Raw genomic sequence first — 19,309 nt, forward strand, 5'->3', positions numbered from 1 at the left:
TCATCTGCCACCACTGAGAACAGCTGAGCTCCATCCTCTTTGGAACCCCCCTTCAGGTAGTTGAAGGCTGCTATCAAATCCTCCCTCACTCTTCTCTTCTGCAGTTCCCTCAGCCTCTCCTCGTAAGTCATGTGCCCCAGTCCCCTAATCATTTTCGTTGCCCTCTGCTGGACTTTCTCCAATTTGTCCACATCCCTTCTATAGTGGGGGGACGAAAACTGGACACAATACTCCAGGTCTGGCCTCACCAGTGCCGAATAGAGGGGAATAATCACTTCCCTTGATCTGCTGGCAATGCTCCTATTAATACAGCCCAATATGCCGTTGGCTTTCTTGGCAACAAGGGCACACTGCTGACTCATATCCAGCTTCTCCTCCACTGTAATCCCCAGGTCCTTTTTTGCAGAACTGCTGCTTAGCCAGTCAGTCCCCAGCCTGCAGCGGTGCATGGGATTCTTCCTTCCTAAGTGCAAGACTCTGCACTTATCCTTGTTGAACCTTGTCAGATTTCTTTTTGCCCAATCCTCCAATTTGTCTAGGTCACTCTGGACCCTATCCCTACCCTCCAGCGTATCTACCTCTCCCCGCAGCTTAGTGTCATCTGCAAACTTGCTGAGGGTACAATTAATCCCATCATCCAGATCATTGATAAAGATGTTGAACAAAATCGGCCCCGGGACCTACCCCTGGGGCACTCCGCTTGATACCGGCTGCCAACTAGACATCACACCTTTGATCACTACCCGTTGAGCCTGACAATCTAGCCAGCTTTCTATCCACCTTATAGTCTATTCATCCAATCCATACTTTTTTAAACTTGCTGGCAAGAATACCGTGCAATACAATAACCCAGCAATACAAGATAGACATAAGGGGTGAAATCCTGGTTCCACTGAAATCAGTGGGAGTTATCTTCAGTGGGGACAAGATTTCACCAAATATCTAAGATTTCCCACCACAGCATTTGTATTCTCTCACAGCTGAAGAAGTAAATAGACCTTGCAATACATGAAAAAGCTGAGCTGGAAATTCGGCTCTCAAAGTTAACCCAGAGCTCTGTCACAGAGCTGTCTGCAGAATCCTCTAAGAAGCCTGAAAGTCTCCCATTCTCCAGAATTGATTTTTGTCCTTTTCCATGTAGCAAACACTGGTTAGCTTGCTGTAGCCTGAAAGGAGAGGAACTTGACTTCTTTGGTTTAACAATTTACATGGGACCTTATCACACCCAAGCCATCTTTCTGTGCGTAAGCAGAGCTCATGTGTGGCGAAAGCATTTATCCATTGTTACTAGAGTGACCAGATGGCCTGTTTTTAAAGGGACAGTCCTGTATTTAAGCCCTCCTGGAGGTGTTCCAACTTTCTTAAAAATCAGCAAAAACTGTCCCGTAATTTCTTTCCTCCCCGCCCCCCAAAATCAGTACTTGCAGGTCCTGCTGCTGGCCAGATCCCTGCTTGCCAGCCGCCCACCATTTCTTTTTAACCGGGGCTCAGTCAACTTGATGTTAATTTGAACGTTTGTACTACATAGTTCTGATTGTCACTGAACTCACTTGAATATGAGTAATTTTACCAGGTGTCCCATATTCAGCATAGGGAAATATGGTCACCCTAATTGTTACTATATGCTCAGGAAGAGGAGCACAGACTGTCTGTAATGCACCTGTGGCTAAATCTCTCCAATCAAATGGTGGTTGTTTTTTTTTCCTTTAGAAAAAAGTTATTCTAGAGAATTAGGATCCTACTGCATGAGTTGAATGTCAGTATTTGACAAACTCACGTCCCTTTTAAAAGGAACAAGCTAGTGTGCTGTCCAAGTGGACTTGACTGCTGAGATGTAAATTCCATTTGGGGGTTTACCTTTGAAATGCCCATCCTTGTACTTAATTAGCATTATCATAATATGAATGCGATAGCACATGCTAGATCAGGGGTAGGCAACCTATGGCACATGTGCCAAAGGCGGCATGTGAACTGATTTTCAGTGACACTCACACTGCCCGGGTCCTGGCTGGGCTCTGTATGACAGGTTGGATCACAGAAACCCCCTTGGGAGCTGCCACCTAATGTACCAAGACTACCTCTGCTCCTGTTTTCCCTGCCAGCTCAGGACTCCAGCACCCTGTCTTGCTGAGCCAGACACCCCCGTCTGCTCCAACACAGACCCAGGGTCTGAATTACTTGCCCCAAAGCTGCAGGTTTACCTGAAAACAGCTCACAGAAGTGTGCTTGTCTTTAGCACTCAGATGCCTGACTCCCAATGGGGTCTAAACCCAAATAAATCAGTTTTAGCCTGTATAAAGCTTATACAGGGTAAACTCAAATTGTTTGCCCTCTATAACACTGATAGAGAGATATGCACAGTTGTTTGCTCCCCCAGGTATTAATACATACTCTGAGTTAATTAATAAGTAAAAAGTGATTTTATTAAATACAGAAAGTAGGGTTTAAATGGTTCCAAGTAGTAACAGACAGAACAAAGTAAGTCACTAAGCAAAATAAAATAAAATGCGCAAATCTATGTCTAATCAAACTAAATGCAGATCATCTCACCCTTAGAGATGCTTCAGTAAGTTTTTTCCTCAGACTGGAAACCTTCCAATTCTTTCCCCTAGTACAGCTCTTGTTCCAGCTTAGGTGGTAGCTAGGGGATTCTTCATGATGGCTCCTCCCTCTGTTCTCTTCCACCCCTTTATATATTTTTTGCATAAGGCGGGAACCCTTTGTCCCTCTGGGGTCCCCCCCCCACTGGAAAAGCACCAGGTTAAAGATGGATTCCAGTTCAGGTGACATGATCACATGTCACTGCAAGACTTCACTACTCACTTGCCAGCACACACATATACAGGAAGACTCACAGGTAAAACACAGCCATCTGCAGACCATGGTCCTGATTAATGGGAGTCAAGATTCCAAACCACCATTAATGGCCCACACTTTGTATAATTACAATAGGCCCTCAGAGTTATATTTTATTTTTCTAGTTTTAGATACAAGAGTACTACATTTATACAAATAGGATGATCACACTCAGTAGATTATAAACTTTGTAATGATACCTTACAAGAGACCTTTTGCATGAAGCATATTCCAGTTACATTATATTCACTTATCATCATGTTTTTATAAAACCATATAGACTGCACAACGTCACTCTCTGCATTTTAATTTAATTTTAAATGAAGCTTCTTAAACATTTTAAAAACCTTATTTACTTTACATACAACAATAGTTTAGTTATATATTATAGACTTATAGGAAGAGACCTTCTAAAAATATTAAAATTAGACTGGACCGGCTTCTCTGGAGGCGCTTTAAAGGGTCCAGGGCTCCCCGCAGTGGCAGGAGCACCGGGCCCTTTAAATCCCCGCCTGAGCCCTGCTGCCCTGAGGTAGCGGTGGCAACGCTCCGGCGGTGATTTAAAGGGCCCGGAGCTCTGCGGTAGCCGGAACCCTGGGCCCTTTAATTCGCCCCTGAGCCCCAGGGCTCCCAGCCACCTCTGCAGCTGGTAGCTCTGGGGTGATTTAAAGGCCCTGGAGCCCCAGGACCTTTAAATCTTGAAAGGCCCCGCCTCTTCCGGTTGAGGCCATGCCCCCGCTCAGGACTCCAGCATACTGGTAAGTCCTTTAAATTACTTTCACCCGTGGACTTGGCCCACTACTTCTGAAAGATTGCCGACCCCTGCGCTAGGTCACCTGGGTAGCAGGAGGAATCTGTTGCTGCTCAGACAAGGGAGTGTTTCCTGAAATCATCATGTGTGTATACAAAGGATACTGCCAATAGGGATAATACTGCTAAGTAAGAGCTAACTGGGCATCTTTACAATGACAATGGTTTTGTCTTCACTTCAAAAATAGGAGTGCGTGCGCACGCGTGCGGGGGTGGGGGGGAAGGTTATAGTGAGACAACTACATGCGTTTCCAGTCCCACTATAAAATCCTAGTGGAGATAAGGCACCTGTAGTTTTTAGCATGAGGTAGCTAGGCAAGGTCAGCACTATACCCCCTTCCCATAGTTGATTTTATCTGGTTTCCTCATGATAAAAACTGCATTAGCTATGCTGCTGTAGACACAATTTTTTGGCAGTGAAGACAAAGCTAGTGATGGCCTGTCTTCACTAGGAAAAAAGGGGATTTTCTTGAGTTAGCTAACTCCCATTAATACCCTAGTGAAAGCAAGGCAGTTTATAGTTCTCACACAACTTGGCAGATCAAGTTAAAGCCCACGGGGGAGCTTGGTCTTTTAAGCTGATGTGCTAACTCACATGAAAGCTACAAACTGCCTTGTCTTCACTAGGAGTTTACCTTGAGTTAAGAACACACCTCTTCTCCTAGTAAAGAGGACCACTATTCTAGCTGTTTATGGTCAGGAGGCCAAGTGGGGGGGTGGGGCGCTAAATGGGTTAACATGGTCATGTTTAGTGTTCTGGGTTAAAATCCTATCTTAGATTACAAAAGAAAATAAGTTTGATAACCTGATTCTAGTCTCCTACCCAAAGTCCTAGTGCATGATTAACATACCCTGTTCCAGGGATCCCTATGACCAGAATGGCAAAAGGGAAGAAGTCAAAATTGTGAACAGCGCTGTGCAAGGACACCAAACTAAAATAGCAAGGAGTGTTACAGAAACCCAGCGACAATTAGCAGAGGTGTGAGCGGCCACAAGACTGAAATAGCAATGAGAGCACTGGCAAGTGCGCAGGGACCGACCGGAATAGAAAGCTGTATATGTTACATTTGTGAATAGAGAGAGCTGTGTGTCAGCCTACGATTAGATAAACAGGACAAAAATGCTGTCAATGCACATTCCCCCTACGTATGACTGATTAGAACTAGTTCTGTCCATTTGGTGTTCATGAAATGGAGTGATTGGAAGTCAGGACCTGAATCCGTATTTATAAATACATGACCTGTGAACACATTGCCTTTGCTACTTTCAGGACAAGCTGAAGATCTTTGCAAATGTAACTGGGACCATAACCTGTCAAAGAATAACATTCCTTCCCACAAGAGAGGCCCTTTCTCTAACAAAGCACACTTCCTCTTGGGCTCTCAGTCAGCACGTGGAATTAGTCCAAACAGATAACTCATTGCTCTGGAGACTCATGTACTAATGAGAAACTATTCTTGCCCACTCAGGAAGGAACATCTTGCTTCAAACTGAATAAACAAGTACACAGCTCGCCTTATCAAAGTACACAGAACTTGTAGTTATAAGGAGGCTCCTTTACACAATTAGTTGTATTTTAACCATAGCGTTTTACTTACAATATGAAGAACCACCAAAGTGGCTGAGTGTTGACCCGGTAGATGACTGGCACTGCAGAGAAAGAGATGGAGCACGTCTATAACACAGTGATTTATAGAAGCTTTAAGCACTCCACTCAGACCCAGTAAATGCTACAGGACCACATGTGAATGACAGGCAGAGCTCTCCCACTGAAAAGCATTTGACTTGCACTAAAAACTAATGGAAGATTTGTGCTGGTCTCTGAGGGGTGAATTTAGCCCTAGGTTGTGAAAGGTTAATTTACATAATACAGGCAGACTATATAGCTTGTAATTATACAGGTTAGAAAGGAAATCTGAACAACAGTGGCAGCAGGCATGGCATGCCAAGATCCAAATGTGGATTGGGGGCAGGAGGAGGAGGAGGAGTAAGAACAGTGCAAATGGGGGGGGAGGGGGAGCAAGTGGACAGAAATAAGGAGCGATGGTGACAGCCACAATGAGATGTGATTCAAGGGGAGCCAGAGATGGAGGGGGAAAAGCGGCAGCCAATCCAAAGAGGTTGGGAGTGACTGCATTAGACCACAACAGAATCAGCTGCCTGCTTTCAGACAACTTTTAAAACAGTCCCTCTTTTTTTCCCCTCCCAAAGAAACTCAGCTCCAGGCCATTCCGCATGTAACATGGAGAATTTAACTGCATGCCAAACCAGGGAAGCTGGGAGAAAGGAACAAAAAGCCTTAGTGGACACCTTAGTCCCAGTCCACAGCTGCAGCCAATGCACGTACAGCTCCACTAGGGGTAAGGAAGGAGACTTGGCTGCAGTGGGCAATGGAGCAGGCCCTGTCTTCACATTCTCATGATCCTGGTCCAGCTGTGCAATGGGCTGGTTCCCTGCCGGAATTAACAACCCATGGGTTGCTCTAAGTCATGTGGCCAATTGCCCCAAGGAGTACTAGCCCTGTCCTCCTTTCCCCCAGGTACACAGAGGGGCTTGGCATGGGAGCAGTTGCACAGTTTCTCCACAACAGCTAAGGATTCCCTTCCATCAAGGTGGTCTTCCAGGAGCCAGCTATGCTGGCCTTAGCACTGCTTAGAGCCACACAAAGTAACCCCTCAGGCGGCCAGGAACTGTGTTGAAAATGGGGGAGGAATTTGTTTTTGCAGCCAGTGCTCAAGGGAGGCTTTGTCTAGATTCACCCTGAGGTTTCCTTTTCTTTCTAAGCCCTTCATATGTAAACTGTCTCAAGGCAAAATGGAGGAATCTGACTGGTTCTGTGTGACCTATCCCGACCTTGGAGCAGGCTTTTGGGTGCTCATGGTTGATCAGGGTCGATCCTCCCTCCGCCCAGCCTCTCTAAATAATAATCACTATAGAGGATAGGACATTTCTTGTTCCCAGGCTGCTACTGCAAGAACTGTCAATGGAAGTTTATTTCTAACCCAGGACAAGGCAGCTCTGGCCAATATAAAATAAACTGAATGTTAGAATAAGCCCAAGGGCTGTACTGACTCTAGTGAGCATTTTAGTTATTCAGTACAAATCTTTTTCCAAAATTGGAGCTATAGAATTTCTAAACTGCCACATCAAAGAAACCCACAGAAGCTAATGCTTCCTTATCCTGACGTACGTGAAGCTAGCTTATACAGCACGACTCTCCTGTAGTTCTCTAAGCACTCTATAAACATGGGAAAGCCCCTCATTCTCACCGTGCAGATGGGAAAACTGAGGCAGTGAGGTTAGGGGTATGTCTTCACTGAAGCTAGCTCAGATTCTTATGTGGATGTTGCTCCACTCCCCCATCCACACACAAAGCCCTCTCACCCAAGTGATGTGGTGCTTTCAAGCTGGCCTGGCTGGGGACGTGGGTTAGAGAATGGATTCCACTTGTGTTAGTAACCCGTCCATTTTGCAGCAAGGATGCAGGCTAAATCATTTGACTGCAGACAGTCCTCTAATGTCTTCTCACTATTCACCATATGTGCTCAGAAGGACACACGCAGTCTCCCACCATTCACATTGTTGCTCAGTTTACTGCACAAGAACTATTGGACATGGCCTTGCAAGACCTAGAGAAACTCTACTGAGCAGTAAAGACACCCACCGTGACCCTCATAAGATTACACAGCAAGTCAACTGCAGGGTTGGGAACAGAACCCTGGTCTCCCAAGTGCCAGTCTGGTGCCAACTTTCTTTGAACTGCATGGCTGGGGAAGTGAAGGGGGAGGAGTAGAGATAGTCACCCGATTTACCACAGGCTTTTATTCCAAGTGACATTTGCAAATAGGCTTCCCTTCAGTTAAAGTCAGTAAGGAGAACCACAGCCAAAGGGAGTGCTTACAGCTGGAGTGCTTAGAGCTAGTCTGGGAAGAGAATTATGTGATGGATTAATGCATTTACTTTGTGTTAATTGTATGAGATTGCCCAGCAGAACAGTTTAAGAATAAAATACACATCTCTAATACCAACACTGAGTGGCTTGCGTGTTTGGATACCCTCTTAATCTTGGCAATAAAATATAATCTATGATTTAAAAGGCCCTCAGCAGCTACCAGTTAGATGAAAATAAAGTGGGTAATTGATAAGCAAATCCGGGTATATCCTTCCACATAGCAGACCATGAAAGAGTGAAGCCTATTATATGGCTGAAGCAGGTAGAGAGGAGAAAAGTTAGAGTTAGCGCCATTCCCTACTTCAAACAGACATAAGTCAGTTCCACAACATGCAAAGATCACTTCTGCTGGCAAGCAAGTTAGATACTTAAATATGTTCTGCAAATTACACAGCCCCGAATAAACAATTGACCCATTTTTCACAAGTCAGTTCTGCTTTCTTAGAATTAAGGATGTTTACCACTAATCCAGTTCCTGCAATTTTACATCAGTACACAAAAACAGGCCTCTGCACATTGATTGCATGGAAGTGCAGTCTCCTGAAGGTATCTATTAGAGCAGTGGCTCTCAAACTTTTGTACTTGTGACCCCTTTCACAAAGCAAGCCTCTGAGTGCGACCCCCCCCTTATAAATTAAAAACACTTTTTATATATTTAACACCATTATATATGCTGGAGGCAAAGCGCGGTTTGAGGCAGAGGTTGACAGCTCGTGACCCCCCATGTAATAACCTCACGGCCCCCTGAGGGGTCCTGACCCCCAGTTTGAGAACCCCTGCATTATAGGCAAAATGGGCTATTACTACAGCAATACATCTAGTATAACAAAGTACCGTAATTCAAACACTGCATCGTATTGACAGTGGAAGTGTTGAGAGATCGGCCTGGGCAAGTCACGTCCACTCTTGGCAAGTACACCAGTGTGACCATTACAAGATAGCGAGTATCCCTTGTAAGATGCTTGTGCAAGAGTACGATCTGTTAAGTGCACACAACAACAGCTACCAATGATTTATGCCAAGGCATAGTAGGAAAATTTGAATTTGAATCTTGTAAGATGTTAATATTCCTTGCCTAGAAGCCAGGTATCATGCAGAAGGAAGCAATTTTTTTTCCTTTGAATAAAATCTACAAGAACCCATTCCAGATTCCTTACAGACAAACTGAGTAGGCCTAAGGCCCTGAACCTGCAACTTGATCCATATGGGCAGATCCTGCTGCCATGTAACGTCCCACTGACTTCAGTGAGGCATTGCATGGCCCACTTGTCCCAAGCAAGAACTGCATGATCTGAGGGGTAAATTCACCACTGCCAATAGAAAATGACTTAAATAAGGTTCAACTCAGAGCCACCTGAATACAAGCTCCAAACCAGAGTCAGCTCTAGATTTTGCAGACTATGCAAAGCCAAGTGTGGGTCCCCAGTCAGTAGCTACAAGGTGGGTTGAGATTAGTGTGGAGATAGTGGGTTTCTATAGCAGCACAAGATTGAGGTTCGGGGCACTTTTCATTGTGGACTCCAGCTGATCTCTCAAAGTAGCTGGGTGCTGACAAGAGGCTGTTGCTGGGGAAAGGAAAATGCTGACAGAATGAGACTGAAGCAAGGGCCACTAAGCAGCCACACACTTAGTACATGCATTAGCCTGCCCCTGCTGCAGGTAGGGAGCAGTGAAGATAAGTTACAGCATAAGTGAACAATGGAATAAACATGTTAATCTTCAAGCTCACCAAGTGGTACAATGTGAAAAATAACTCAATGAGTTAGCCATTTATGTCATAAGAGTGGCAACACATTTGAGTTAATATGGCATGAAGCACCGTCTCTCCCTCCCCCGGGGTTTATTCCAGTTACAAGACTGGCCAGCACATACTGGCAGAGTGAGGCAAAAATACTCCCTTAAGTGTTGCTTAAGGTAGAGAATTTTGGCACTGTGACCCCCTCCAGAATGCTTGTTTTACACAAATACTTATGCATAGGGCCCTACCAAATTCACGGTCCATTTTGGTCAATTTCATGGTCATTTAAAAAAAAAAAAATCATAGATTTCATGATTTCAGCTATTTAAATCTGAAATTTCATGGTATTGTAATTGTAGGGATCCTGACCCAAAAAGGAGTTATGGGCTGGTCTCAAGGTTTTTGAAGGTGGGGGTTGCGGTACTACTACCCTTACTTCTGCGCTGTTGCTGGTGGCAGCTCTGCCTTTAGAGCTGGGGACCGGCAGCTGCTGCTGGCCAGGAGTCCAGCTCTGAAGGCAGAGCCGCCACCAGCAGCAGCACAGGAGCAAGGATGGCATTGCCACCCTTACTTTTGCGCTGGTGCCTGCAGAGCTGGGCCCTCAGACAGCAGCCACCATTCTCCTGCTGCCCAGCTCTGAAGGCAGTAGCGCAGAAGTAAGGGTGACATGGTATGCTATTGCCACCCTTACTTCTGTGCTGCTGCTGGCAAGGCGCTGCCTTCAGAGCTGGGTGGCCGGAGAGCAGTGGCTGTTGGCCAGATGCCCAGCTCTGAAGGGTGTGCAAAAGTAAGGGTGGCAATACTGTGACTCCCCTAAAATAATCTTGCAACTCCCCTGCAACTCCCTTTTTGGTCAGGACCCCCAATTTGAGAAATGCTGGTCTCCTCCATGAAGTCCGTATAGTATAGGATAAAAGCACACAAAAAACCAGATTTCACGGTCTGTGATGCATTTTTCATGGCCGTTTATTTGGTAGGGCCCTACTTATGCATTGGTGCAGGCACTCACACCTTCATTGTCATGACTCTTGCTCTGGGCAAAGCTCAATAGGTGGTGCAGAGACACAGTGCCTTCCAATACAGTGCCACTATAGACAGGAAGTGCTAGTGTGACAGCTGCACAAGTGCAACTGACCCTCCAAGTGCAATCCCAGCATCCCACAATGCTCCTGCCCATCCCGCAGTGAGCAATCTTACAGCTCAGAAGCACTGTTTCTGTCACCTGTCATTCACTTAGGCCTGGTCTACACGGGGGGGAGCAGAGCAGCGGGGGGAAATTGATCTAAGTTACACAACTTCAGCTACGTGAATAACATAGCTGCAGTCGACGTTCTTAGACCTACTCACCATGGTGTCTTTGCTGCGGTGAGTCGACTCTGCCTGCGCCTCTCACGGCGGAGTACAGGAGTCAACGGGAGAGCGCTCGGGGGTCGATTTATTGTGTCTAGACTAGACATGATAAATCAATCCCCGCTGGATCGATCGCTGCTCGCTGATCTGGCGGGTAGTGTAGACATACTCTTAGTAACTCACAGGGGGGAGGAGAGTGGTAGAAGGAGAGAGAAAGCAACCAAGTTGGTATTCAGCTACTTTCTATTCTGACCCTTCCCTGACCCCGCATTCAAAGAGCAAGAGCAGCAGAGGATGCGATAGAAAATACAGCTTTAAAATTTCACTTTATGGAAGCTTCTTTTGGAAGTGTCATAAGGATTCACGTGAAAACACAGAGAGAAAGTGTTCAGCAATGACTACATGCACACTCAACACTGCATTACATTGAAATTTGCCATGGCTGTCCATTTGTTGCCTCAGCAGGGCTACCCTAAATGTAAATGCAGCGTTGAATGTGTGCGTACAGTGGGTGTGCAGCAATTAACTTTCTCTCCTTTGTTTGTGTGCGTGCAGGTGAACCACTAGAGGGTAATAGGTTTGGAGCAGTATTCTAACTACATAGCAGCATGTGAATTACGGCAGTGTCTGTTGCCTCAGCATAACTCACGCACTGCTACACAGAATACTACTCGCAACCTTTTATCCTCTAGTAATGCACCTGAAAACACAAAGGAGAGAAATTAATTGCATGCACAAACTCAACACTGCATTTAGGGAGGGTTGCTATGGCAGTCCATTTGTAGCCTCAACTTATTTCGCACAATGCTTTGCGGTCAGAATACTGCACCCCACCTATTCTCCTCTAGTAATTACACCTGCCTTGGTACAGCGTCCAGCACTCATTTGTGTTGTCCCCAACCCAGGACCAAATAATGCCTAGGGCCCACTGCATTAGATGAGGGAATGACTGGGCACTATCAATAGGTGTGGAAGGACATCCTCATTCCAACCCATACCACTCCCATCTGTAGATCAAGAGGGGGACACAAGAGAACAGTTAGTTCAGCAACAAACCACACACAACAGGGTCTGATCTAAAGAGAAGAAATCAATTCAAAATAATCAGCCTCCTTGTTCCCCCAAGTTGCAACACCCAAGTTGCTCATCGTAATATCATCCAATCCTCTGGGCTGTCCATTGAGTGATCCTCCATTATAGCATCTGCAAGTATTATGGCGTAGCCCCTTCCCCTCATGATTGGTGCATGGATCCTTGAGCAGGACAGAGACATTTGAAGTTGGAGATGGCTGCACAGAACAGATGCAAATATACAGTATACCACACTGCAATTGTTCCAAGGAGATAGCCAATGATACCCATCCCAAGTACAATTAGCACTCCCTGCAAGTGCTGTTATGCAGCAATGCAATGAATATTCCCAGAACAGATTGGCTAGCGTGGAGTCACTGCATTGTTGAGACTTGCACCACAGCAGTTCTCTAGCACAGCCAAGGCCTTAGACCGAGTTCCCATGCCAAGTGTGAAGGATGGGCTCTCGCTCCAGACCAAATGTGATAGCCTACTAAATCTGCAGCATGTAGCTAGTACTAGTTCCCTCACTATACGGTAAGTCTCTTATTGCCACACATTTTACACAGCAGTGTAAATTAAAATTAGTACATTCAACAGACACTACTGGGTTTCTCCCTCAATAAATGTGTACAACAGACCCTCTTCCAACACTTTGCTTAATACTAACTCCTAAATGCACACCATGCAGTACTGTATTGTCATGTGGATTTCATTTTCAGTACAGTTGGCCCCTTACATAATCTATATTCATCCTGGACAACAGCCAATTGAGATAATAGAGAATTCCTAAACTGGAAAGTACTCCCAACCCAGCTCTCGCCCCATTGCATGCGTTTCTCATTAAAAGTCTCTGGATCTGCTGTTTAATTGTAATTCAGCCATTTAACGTACCTTTGCACCCTCTAGTGGAGAAAACGAGAAGTGCCACATGAATATATTCTCAAATTCTTGAAGTATTCCTCAAGGACAGCAAGGTTTGAATTACTTCTACAAATTCTCAAAGCACCACATCAGAGCTAGGAAGTGTCCCATTTGCCACGAGTACACTACTTCCCAAAAGTTAGCATTCCCAGAAGTGTAGAAACTTGCAGAGCTGAGTACCTCTTTTGGCTTGTGCATGTTGTATGACAGGAATTTAACAAGAGTTACAGTAATCTTTTTTGAAAATTAGATTTTATTCATATGTTTAGGCGAAGCCACATTCTACAAGTTAGAAGACTACATACAGGGATAGTCAAGCTGAAGTGATGGCATCCTGCTCCTTTATTATGGTGAAATCTTCCAGTCAAATCCTCTGGAAAGAAATAATCAGGACACACAGATGAGCACAAGAACATAGTTCAAAAGGCTTCACATACAGACAGATCAGAGCTGTGCAGAGTGCAATACGAGCAACTAAGCAAACTTAGAAAGCTTAGGGTGACATTTGCAAGTCATTGTGATTCCTTAATGAAGCTGATGCAGAATTCACTAAAGGTCTTATGTGCAGATGCTCTGAAGTTCCGTTGTGAAAGATATTGATGCAGGATTTAAAAGAGAGAGGGCCTGCTCTTTGGACAAGTGCAAATGGAGCAAGTTTCACAGGAGATGAAGGTCTGATGAGCAGCTGACTGCATTTACAGAAGAGCTCTAAGACTGCAAGCAAGTACTCCCTGTACCAAAATGGCCCATTAGTTTACCACTCCGTAAACAAAGGTGGCCTAGTAACTCTCAGCCTACCTGCCACAAATACAGAATGCCTGGCTCAAGATGACGCTAGCCTAGATGAGTGCCAAGGTATGGCTGAACTCAGGCAATTTCAAGGCAAAGGTACAAATGCACCCTTCCCTCACTTTGGTTGAAGAGAATGATTTCTGGATGTTGACCAGGTGAGCTAGTCAGGCACAATACTACTGAAACCTTGTATATACTAAACTGCCTAACATAAGGACCTGCAAGTATTTTATTCATGTTAAAAACTCTTATGCTAATAACTGCAAGTGCGATTTTACATTAACATATGGAGAAATTTTATATCAAGTTACACTAAGAATCTAAAAGTGACAGCACTCTCCTTACCAAATGCCTTTCTCTTCCCTGCTGCTGTGTATGCTCACAGGTTTGTTATTTTAAAGTTTCTGACAAATATTTTTATACATGTTGGTCTCCAAGTTAAATATTTACTTTGGCTTGCAAGGAAGAAAAAGCTACAACAAAACAAACCTCTCAACTGCAGCCACTAAAGAACAACTTTTATAAGTAGTTGTACCACATTGTATGCTGGTGGAGGGGAAAACGTCTTATAACACTTGTTTCTTATGTAGTACTTTATCTTGCCTAGTATCCTTTAAATATTTAGCCAGTTGTAACTTCACTTTGGAAATGAAGAGTATGCCCAAACTTATGAGGTCTTCCACTAGTTTAGAATCCAAACCTTCCCACAACCGTATCAAATGTTGGAAGTGTGTCTTTGATTATAAAAAAATGCATTTTTTTATTGCCGTTAGTGATAAACAGATCTGCTTTATTCAGGACTCAGGTTGCTTGCTATATGCTTTTCTGTACAAGTAAACAGAACAGAAGCATGTTGGTTTGTACACCAGGCAAGAGCAGTATTTGCCAGATCAAAGGAAAGAGCCTTTTAGAGCAAGAAAACTGAACAGAGCACGTTAATCCATATAATAGCAGGCAACTAACTGCTGTCTGAGATTCCATTACACTGCCCTCTCCTGGTCAACTGGAAGCCTATAATCTTGCACTTTATTAGCCCTAATGTATGTTTAATTCCAGTGCTTGCAACTAAAGTTCTGGGTAGACATTTTTAGTTACATCTGAATAGTTACCCAGGAGGCAGTGTAGAATGATCATCTGGTTTCTCATCAGCAGAGTTTTATCTTTATACCATGGAGCATGTAGACAAGAGAGCTTAGCTGTTAGTCAGTGACTGTCATAAATTAATCACAGTACATTTGAGAGAGTCAAAAGCCATTTTGCAGTTAGATGTTTCTATATTTTAGGAGTGAGTATCATTTCAGTTTTAACTAGAACGTAGTTGCAGACTTACTAGAGATGAAGCTGAGGGCACTAGAGCCTCACGTGCAGATTAGGGTGGGATTTGTGCTCCTAGATAATTTAGGCACTTTTGAAAATCCTACTGTGCTTCAGCTATTCAGAACTACAATACACATGCCTGGTGACACATTGATTAAGAAGTTATTTGAGTGATAACACTTTTCTCCTGGTCTCTACTGGAATGTTGTGTCAGATGGATATGTCAGATCTCATCACTATTATAGTCACAACAGGAGATATAGTATTTGTTTAGAACATTAAAGTTATACCTAGTTGTACATTGTCTGATTAATACCAGACTCCCCAAATCCCCAGGTTATTTAAAAGAAAAGAGGAACAGATAGCCAAAGAGAGATTCTGTAGTATTTGCTGAAACTTTGCTATGAATCTCAGTGAAAAAGTGGATAGATCAAGCCAGCTGCTTTCTTGATTTATTTTAGGAAAATATGACAAGTGCTCATTATTTAAGATAGCAGTTACTTTGCAAAAAAATAAAATTGATATACTGCAATCTGGAAGAGTACCCATTTACTTGCCTTTTTGGATGTACTCTGTATACATTACTTGATTTGTGCCAAGTGCCAGATAAGTTACATTATGATTATCAATATTACATGATGATGAAAAAAGACCACTAATCATTCAGTCTTAACACTGGTTTTGAGGGGTCCCAGTTCCTAAAGATTCAGAATTTAGTGCTTTGCCTGGAAAGGGGAGGTAATTCTCCTTGCTACAGCACTGCCAAGAGGCCACCTGCCACTTCTTCACCTGGAGAAACCTAGTGGTTCCCAATTCTCCTCCTACTTCAACAAAATGGTCTCTAATTAATGCCACCTTCTATTGGGGGAGAACTACTATTTTATTAACATGTGACGGGCCAGTTCACCAAATCCATAGACACCTGTTAATTTGTTACATGTTTTCTGCACTTTGTGTAGATATACCTGTAGTAAACAACACGAGTTATCCCTGGTCAGCTCCACGTGTGGATACTCATTCTGGAACAGGAAAGCCTTGTTCCCGTTTAGCTTAATTCACAGTGGTTAAACTAAAGAGAAGCAAGGGACTCTTGTTCTGGAATAAGAATGTTCACACATGCAGCTGGTCAAGAACGACAACTGCGCTTTAGGTTCATATTCTATCTTCATCTGCATTAACTCAAGTGTGGACAAACCTTACATCTTCTTGGTTGTGTCACAATGTGGCTAAAAAGCAGTCTCAAATGAAAAGAGGTAGCATCACTGTGCAGGTCAGTTAAAGGGAGGGTAGGAGGTTAGCTGGAACTTTAACTCTCATGAATGAGAGTACAACTGGTCTAGGAAAGCAGGAAGCATTCTACTGGGTTTTCCTTCTGCTAGCAAGTTGTAATAGTGGATGTTTTACATTAACCTTACCCAGGATTCAGGGAGGACTTTGAGATGTTAAACCAGGAGAACAAAGGCCTACCAAAACCAACAAGGAGTCTGGTGGCACCTTAAAGACTAACAGATTTATTTGGGCATAAGCTTTCGTGGGTAAAAACCTCACTTCTTCAAAGGCCTACCAGTTGTCCTTTTGGTGTTAAGGAGGCACATTCACTGTCTAGGGTCATGTCCTCTAACAGCATCTGAGGAGCAGTGTCTCATTAACCCCTTTTCCTGGCTCTCTCTTTCAAAGTGTGTAGTTCTCATGCCAAAGACAATCCTCCACACTTGGGCACTCAACAGCTAACTCTGACTATTCAAATCCCTCCTTAAAGCACACTTCCCTCATGAAACCTTCAGAGATGACCCAACAGAGCTACTAATTGAGTTTTTAAAAAAAAAATATTTGAATTCAGGCCTTCATTCAGTAGACTTGGATGTTGTCTGTCTGCTTATAAGCGCCCCCCCTTGGGACCATGTTTTTGTCTAGGTACTGAACAGGGTTAAACATATTATTGACTTTCAAAAAGCCACTGTTCTGCTTATTATGCTGGCTATAATGGAGTAGAAGGAAAGGGAGTTAAGTTCTATTTATACTGGCAAAGGAACAATGCAAGCTGCACTGTTTTAAAATATGGTTCATACCAACACTGTTACAGAGTCAGCATAGGCTGGGCTGGAAGTATTCTGGAAACACTGCACTAACTGAATGACTAGCAGGGGAAAATATGAACTTCCACACAAACCATGGTAAATCATCAGGCTCCAGCATTATATTTCTATTGAGACATATGGAGACAGTTCACAGCACCCATGTCTATTGTCTGCAGATCCAGTTAAGATGGCACCACACAGGGATATAATCAGAAGGCAAAACACTTATTTTTTAAATTAAATCTTAAAGTTAAGATAAATAGCCAGGGATTAAATTCTACGTGGGAGAATCTAAATCCACAGATTTCTATTGGTACTGGAACTCAGCAGTGTTAAAGAAAATGAAAATTGTGATCTATAAAAATTAAGTTTGATTATTAAACCTATAGAGCTTGTTTGTCAGGCAATGGCTCTTTCAGCTCTGAGAGGTTTAAAATTCAGAACAGAGATTAATACTGAATAAAGAAGAACTGTGACTATGTAAAATAGGGATGGGCAAACTTTTTGGCCCAAGGACCACATCTGGGTATGGAAATTGTACGGCGGGGCATAAATGTTCATGAAATTGGGGGTTGGAGTGCAGGGGGGGTGGGGGGTGGGAGGGCTCCAGCTGGGGGTGTGGGCTCTGGGGTGGGGCCAGAAATGGGGAGCTCAGGGTGTGGGAGGGAGCTCCAGGCTGGGACCAAGGGGCTCGGAGGGCAGGAGGGGGATCAGGGCTGGGGCAGGGGGTTGGAGTGTGGGAGGGGGGCCAGGGGTGCAGGCTCCGGGTGGCGCTTACCTCAAGCAGCTCCCAGAAGCAGCGGCATGCCCCCCCACCCCAGCTCATAAGTGGAGGCGCGGCCAGGTGCCTCTGCACACTGCCTGGTCCGCAGGCGCCATCCCTGCAGCTCCCATTGACTGCAGTTCCTAGCAGCCAATGGGAGTTGCGAGGGCGGTGCTTGGGGCAGGGGCATCGTACAGAACCCCCTGGCTGCCCCTATGTGTAGGAGCCAGAGGAGGGACATGCCGCTGTTTCCGGGAGCCATGCAGAGTCACGGCACGCATGGAGTGGGGCAAGCCCCGGACCCTGCTCCCTAGCAGGAGCTTGAGGACTGGATTAAAACATCTGAAGGGCCGATGTGGCCTCCTGGCCATAGTTTGCCCACCCTGATGTAAACCATACATTTTTCCTTGACTTAAACTTGAAAGATTTTGTATGCAGTATCATACATGACCATCATAATGCTGCAAGAATGCTCACACCTGCTACTGCACAGAGCAAACTCTAGAAAGGAGTCTGCGTAGGATTGTTCTAGGGCAAGAGATCAGGCTGGCAGGTACAAGGCTGTGTCACCAAGGACCGAGCCACACAGCAGCCTTTTCCCAGACCCTGTGCTTTCTACAAAGCCTGCCAAACTCCTGTGCTTCTGTACAGTTGCCTCTTGCCAAGGAAGGAACAGCCAATCCTAAATCAAACTTTAATTAAATGGTTAAAAAGTTACCTCACATGAGCTGCGCCACTAGAAATGGATTTCATGCACCTTAGCCCCAGTACAATCCAAGACGGAGGTGGAAATTGTTCCTTCATTTAGGCAATGGAGAGGTAAACCCTGGCAAGAAATTCGGAGACACATGATCACAGAGCAAAACCAGAATAGCAGAGAGAAAGAGTCAGTCAGAGGAGGTAAATAAACCTCTCTCATTGCTTGTGAGGGCACATCAGCCTTCATCTCCACTCCACTTACCAAAATGCCTCATTCCATCTGTGCTACAAAAACCACCATGCTGCAGGCACTAGGGCACAACATGGCATCCACTGATGCTATAAACCAGCTAAACCCCTGAAAGAGAGCTAAGGGCCAACATACACTATCAACAGGAACTGTGTTACACGGCAGGGGGGGGGAGGGCACAGTGGTTCAGTGAGATCCAGAGGCTAAACTTGGAATAAGGTGTCCCTGCTTCCGACTCCCATCCCTCTTGCTGACCCCCATGTCACACACCCATGTGCATTTCCTCCAATCCCCCTCTCTGCCTCCACTACACCCGCAACCCCCTTCTCCACAATTCACACTCCCCACATACACCCCACCCCCTGGCTGGCCTCCACTATTCACCCTCCCTACATACATACACCCCATCCCCCTTGCTTCACCCACTACACCCAAACCCCCTCACTAGTCCCACTAGTCCCCCTCCCTACATTACACTCCAATCCCCCTCTGCCCACATACACCCCCCAACCTCCCTTTCTGGCCCCCATTATTTACCCTCCCCACATATACCCCCAACCTCACTCGCTGGCCCCCATTATTCACCTTCCCCACATAAACCCCATGCCCCTTGCTGGCCCCCACTACACCCCAAAACACCCTCACTAGCCCCTATTATTCACCCACCCCACATACACCCCAAACCTCCTCACTGGCCCCCACTATTCAC

General features: G+C 44.9%; 1 protein-coding gene and 1 non-coding gene across 3 annotated transcripts in view; both read right to left on the minus strand.

Annotated features, from left to right (window-relative positions):
* SEC14L1 (SEC14 like lipid binding 1) overlaps positions 1-18,955 on the minus strand; it is a 111,483-nt gene extending 92,528 nt beyond the window's left edge. Inside the window, exons 1-3 of one of the 2 annotated variants that reach the window (XM_034790529.1) lie at positions 18,613-18,955; positions 18,370-18,477; positions 5,265-5,316 (exon numbers count right to left, since the gene is read on the minus strand). The gene's annotated coding sequence lies outside the window, so the exon portion shown is untranslated. The remainder of the gene's footprint in view (positions 1-5,264; positions 5,317-18,369; positions 18,478-18,612) is intronic. The other variant, XM_034790530.1, reaches the window with a different exon arrangement.
* On the minus strand, positions 18,078-18,259 carry LOC117887832. Its single transcript, XR_004648214.1, has one exon.
* Positions 18,956-19,309: the final 354 nt, after the last annotated feature.

Source organism: Trachemys scripta, chromosome 14, assembly GCF_013100865.1.
Source record: "Trachemys scripta elegans isolate TJP31775 chromosome 14, CAS_Tse_1.0, whole genome shotgun sequence".
Classification (NCBI taxonomy): Eukaryota; Metazoa; Chordata; order Testudines; family Emydidae; genus Trachemys; species Trachemys scripta.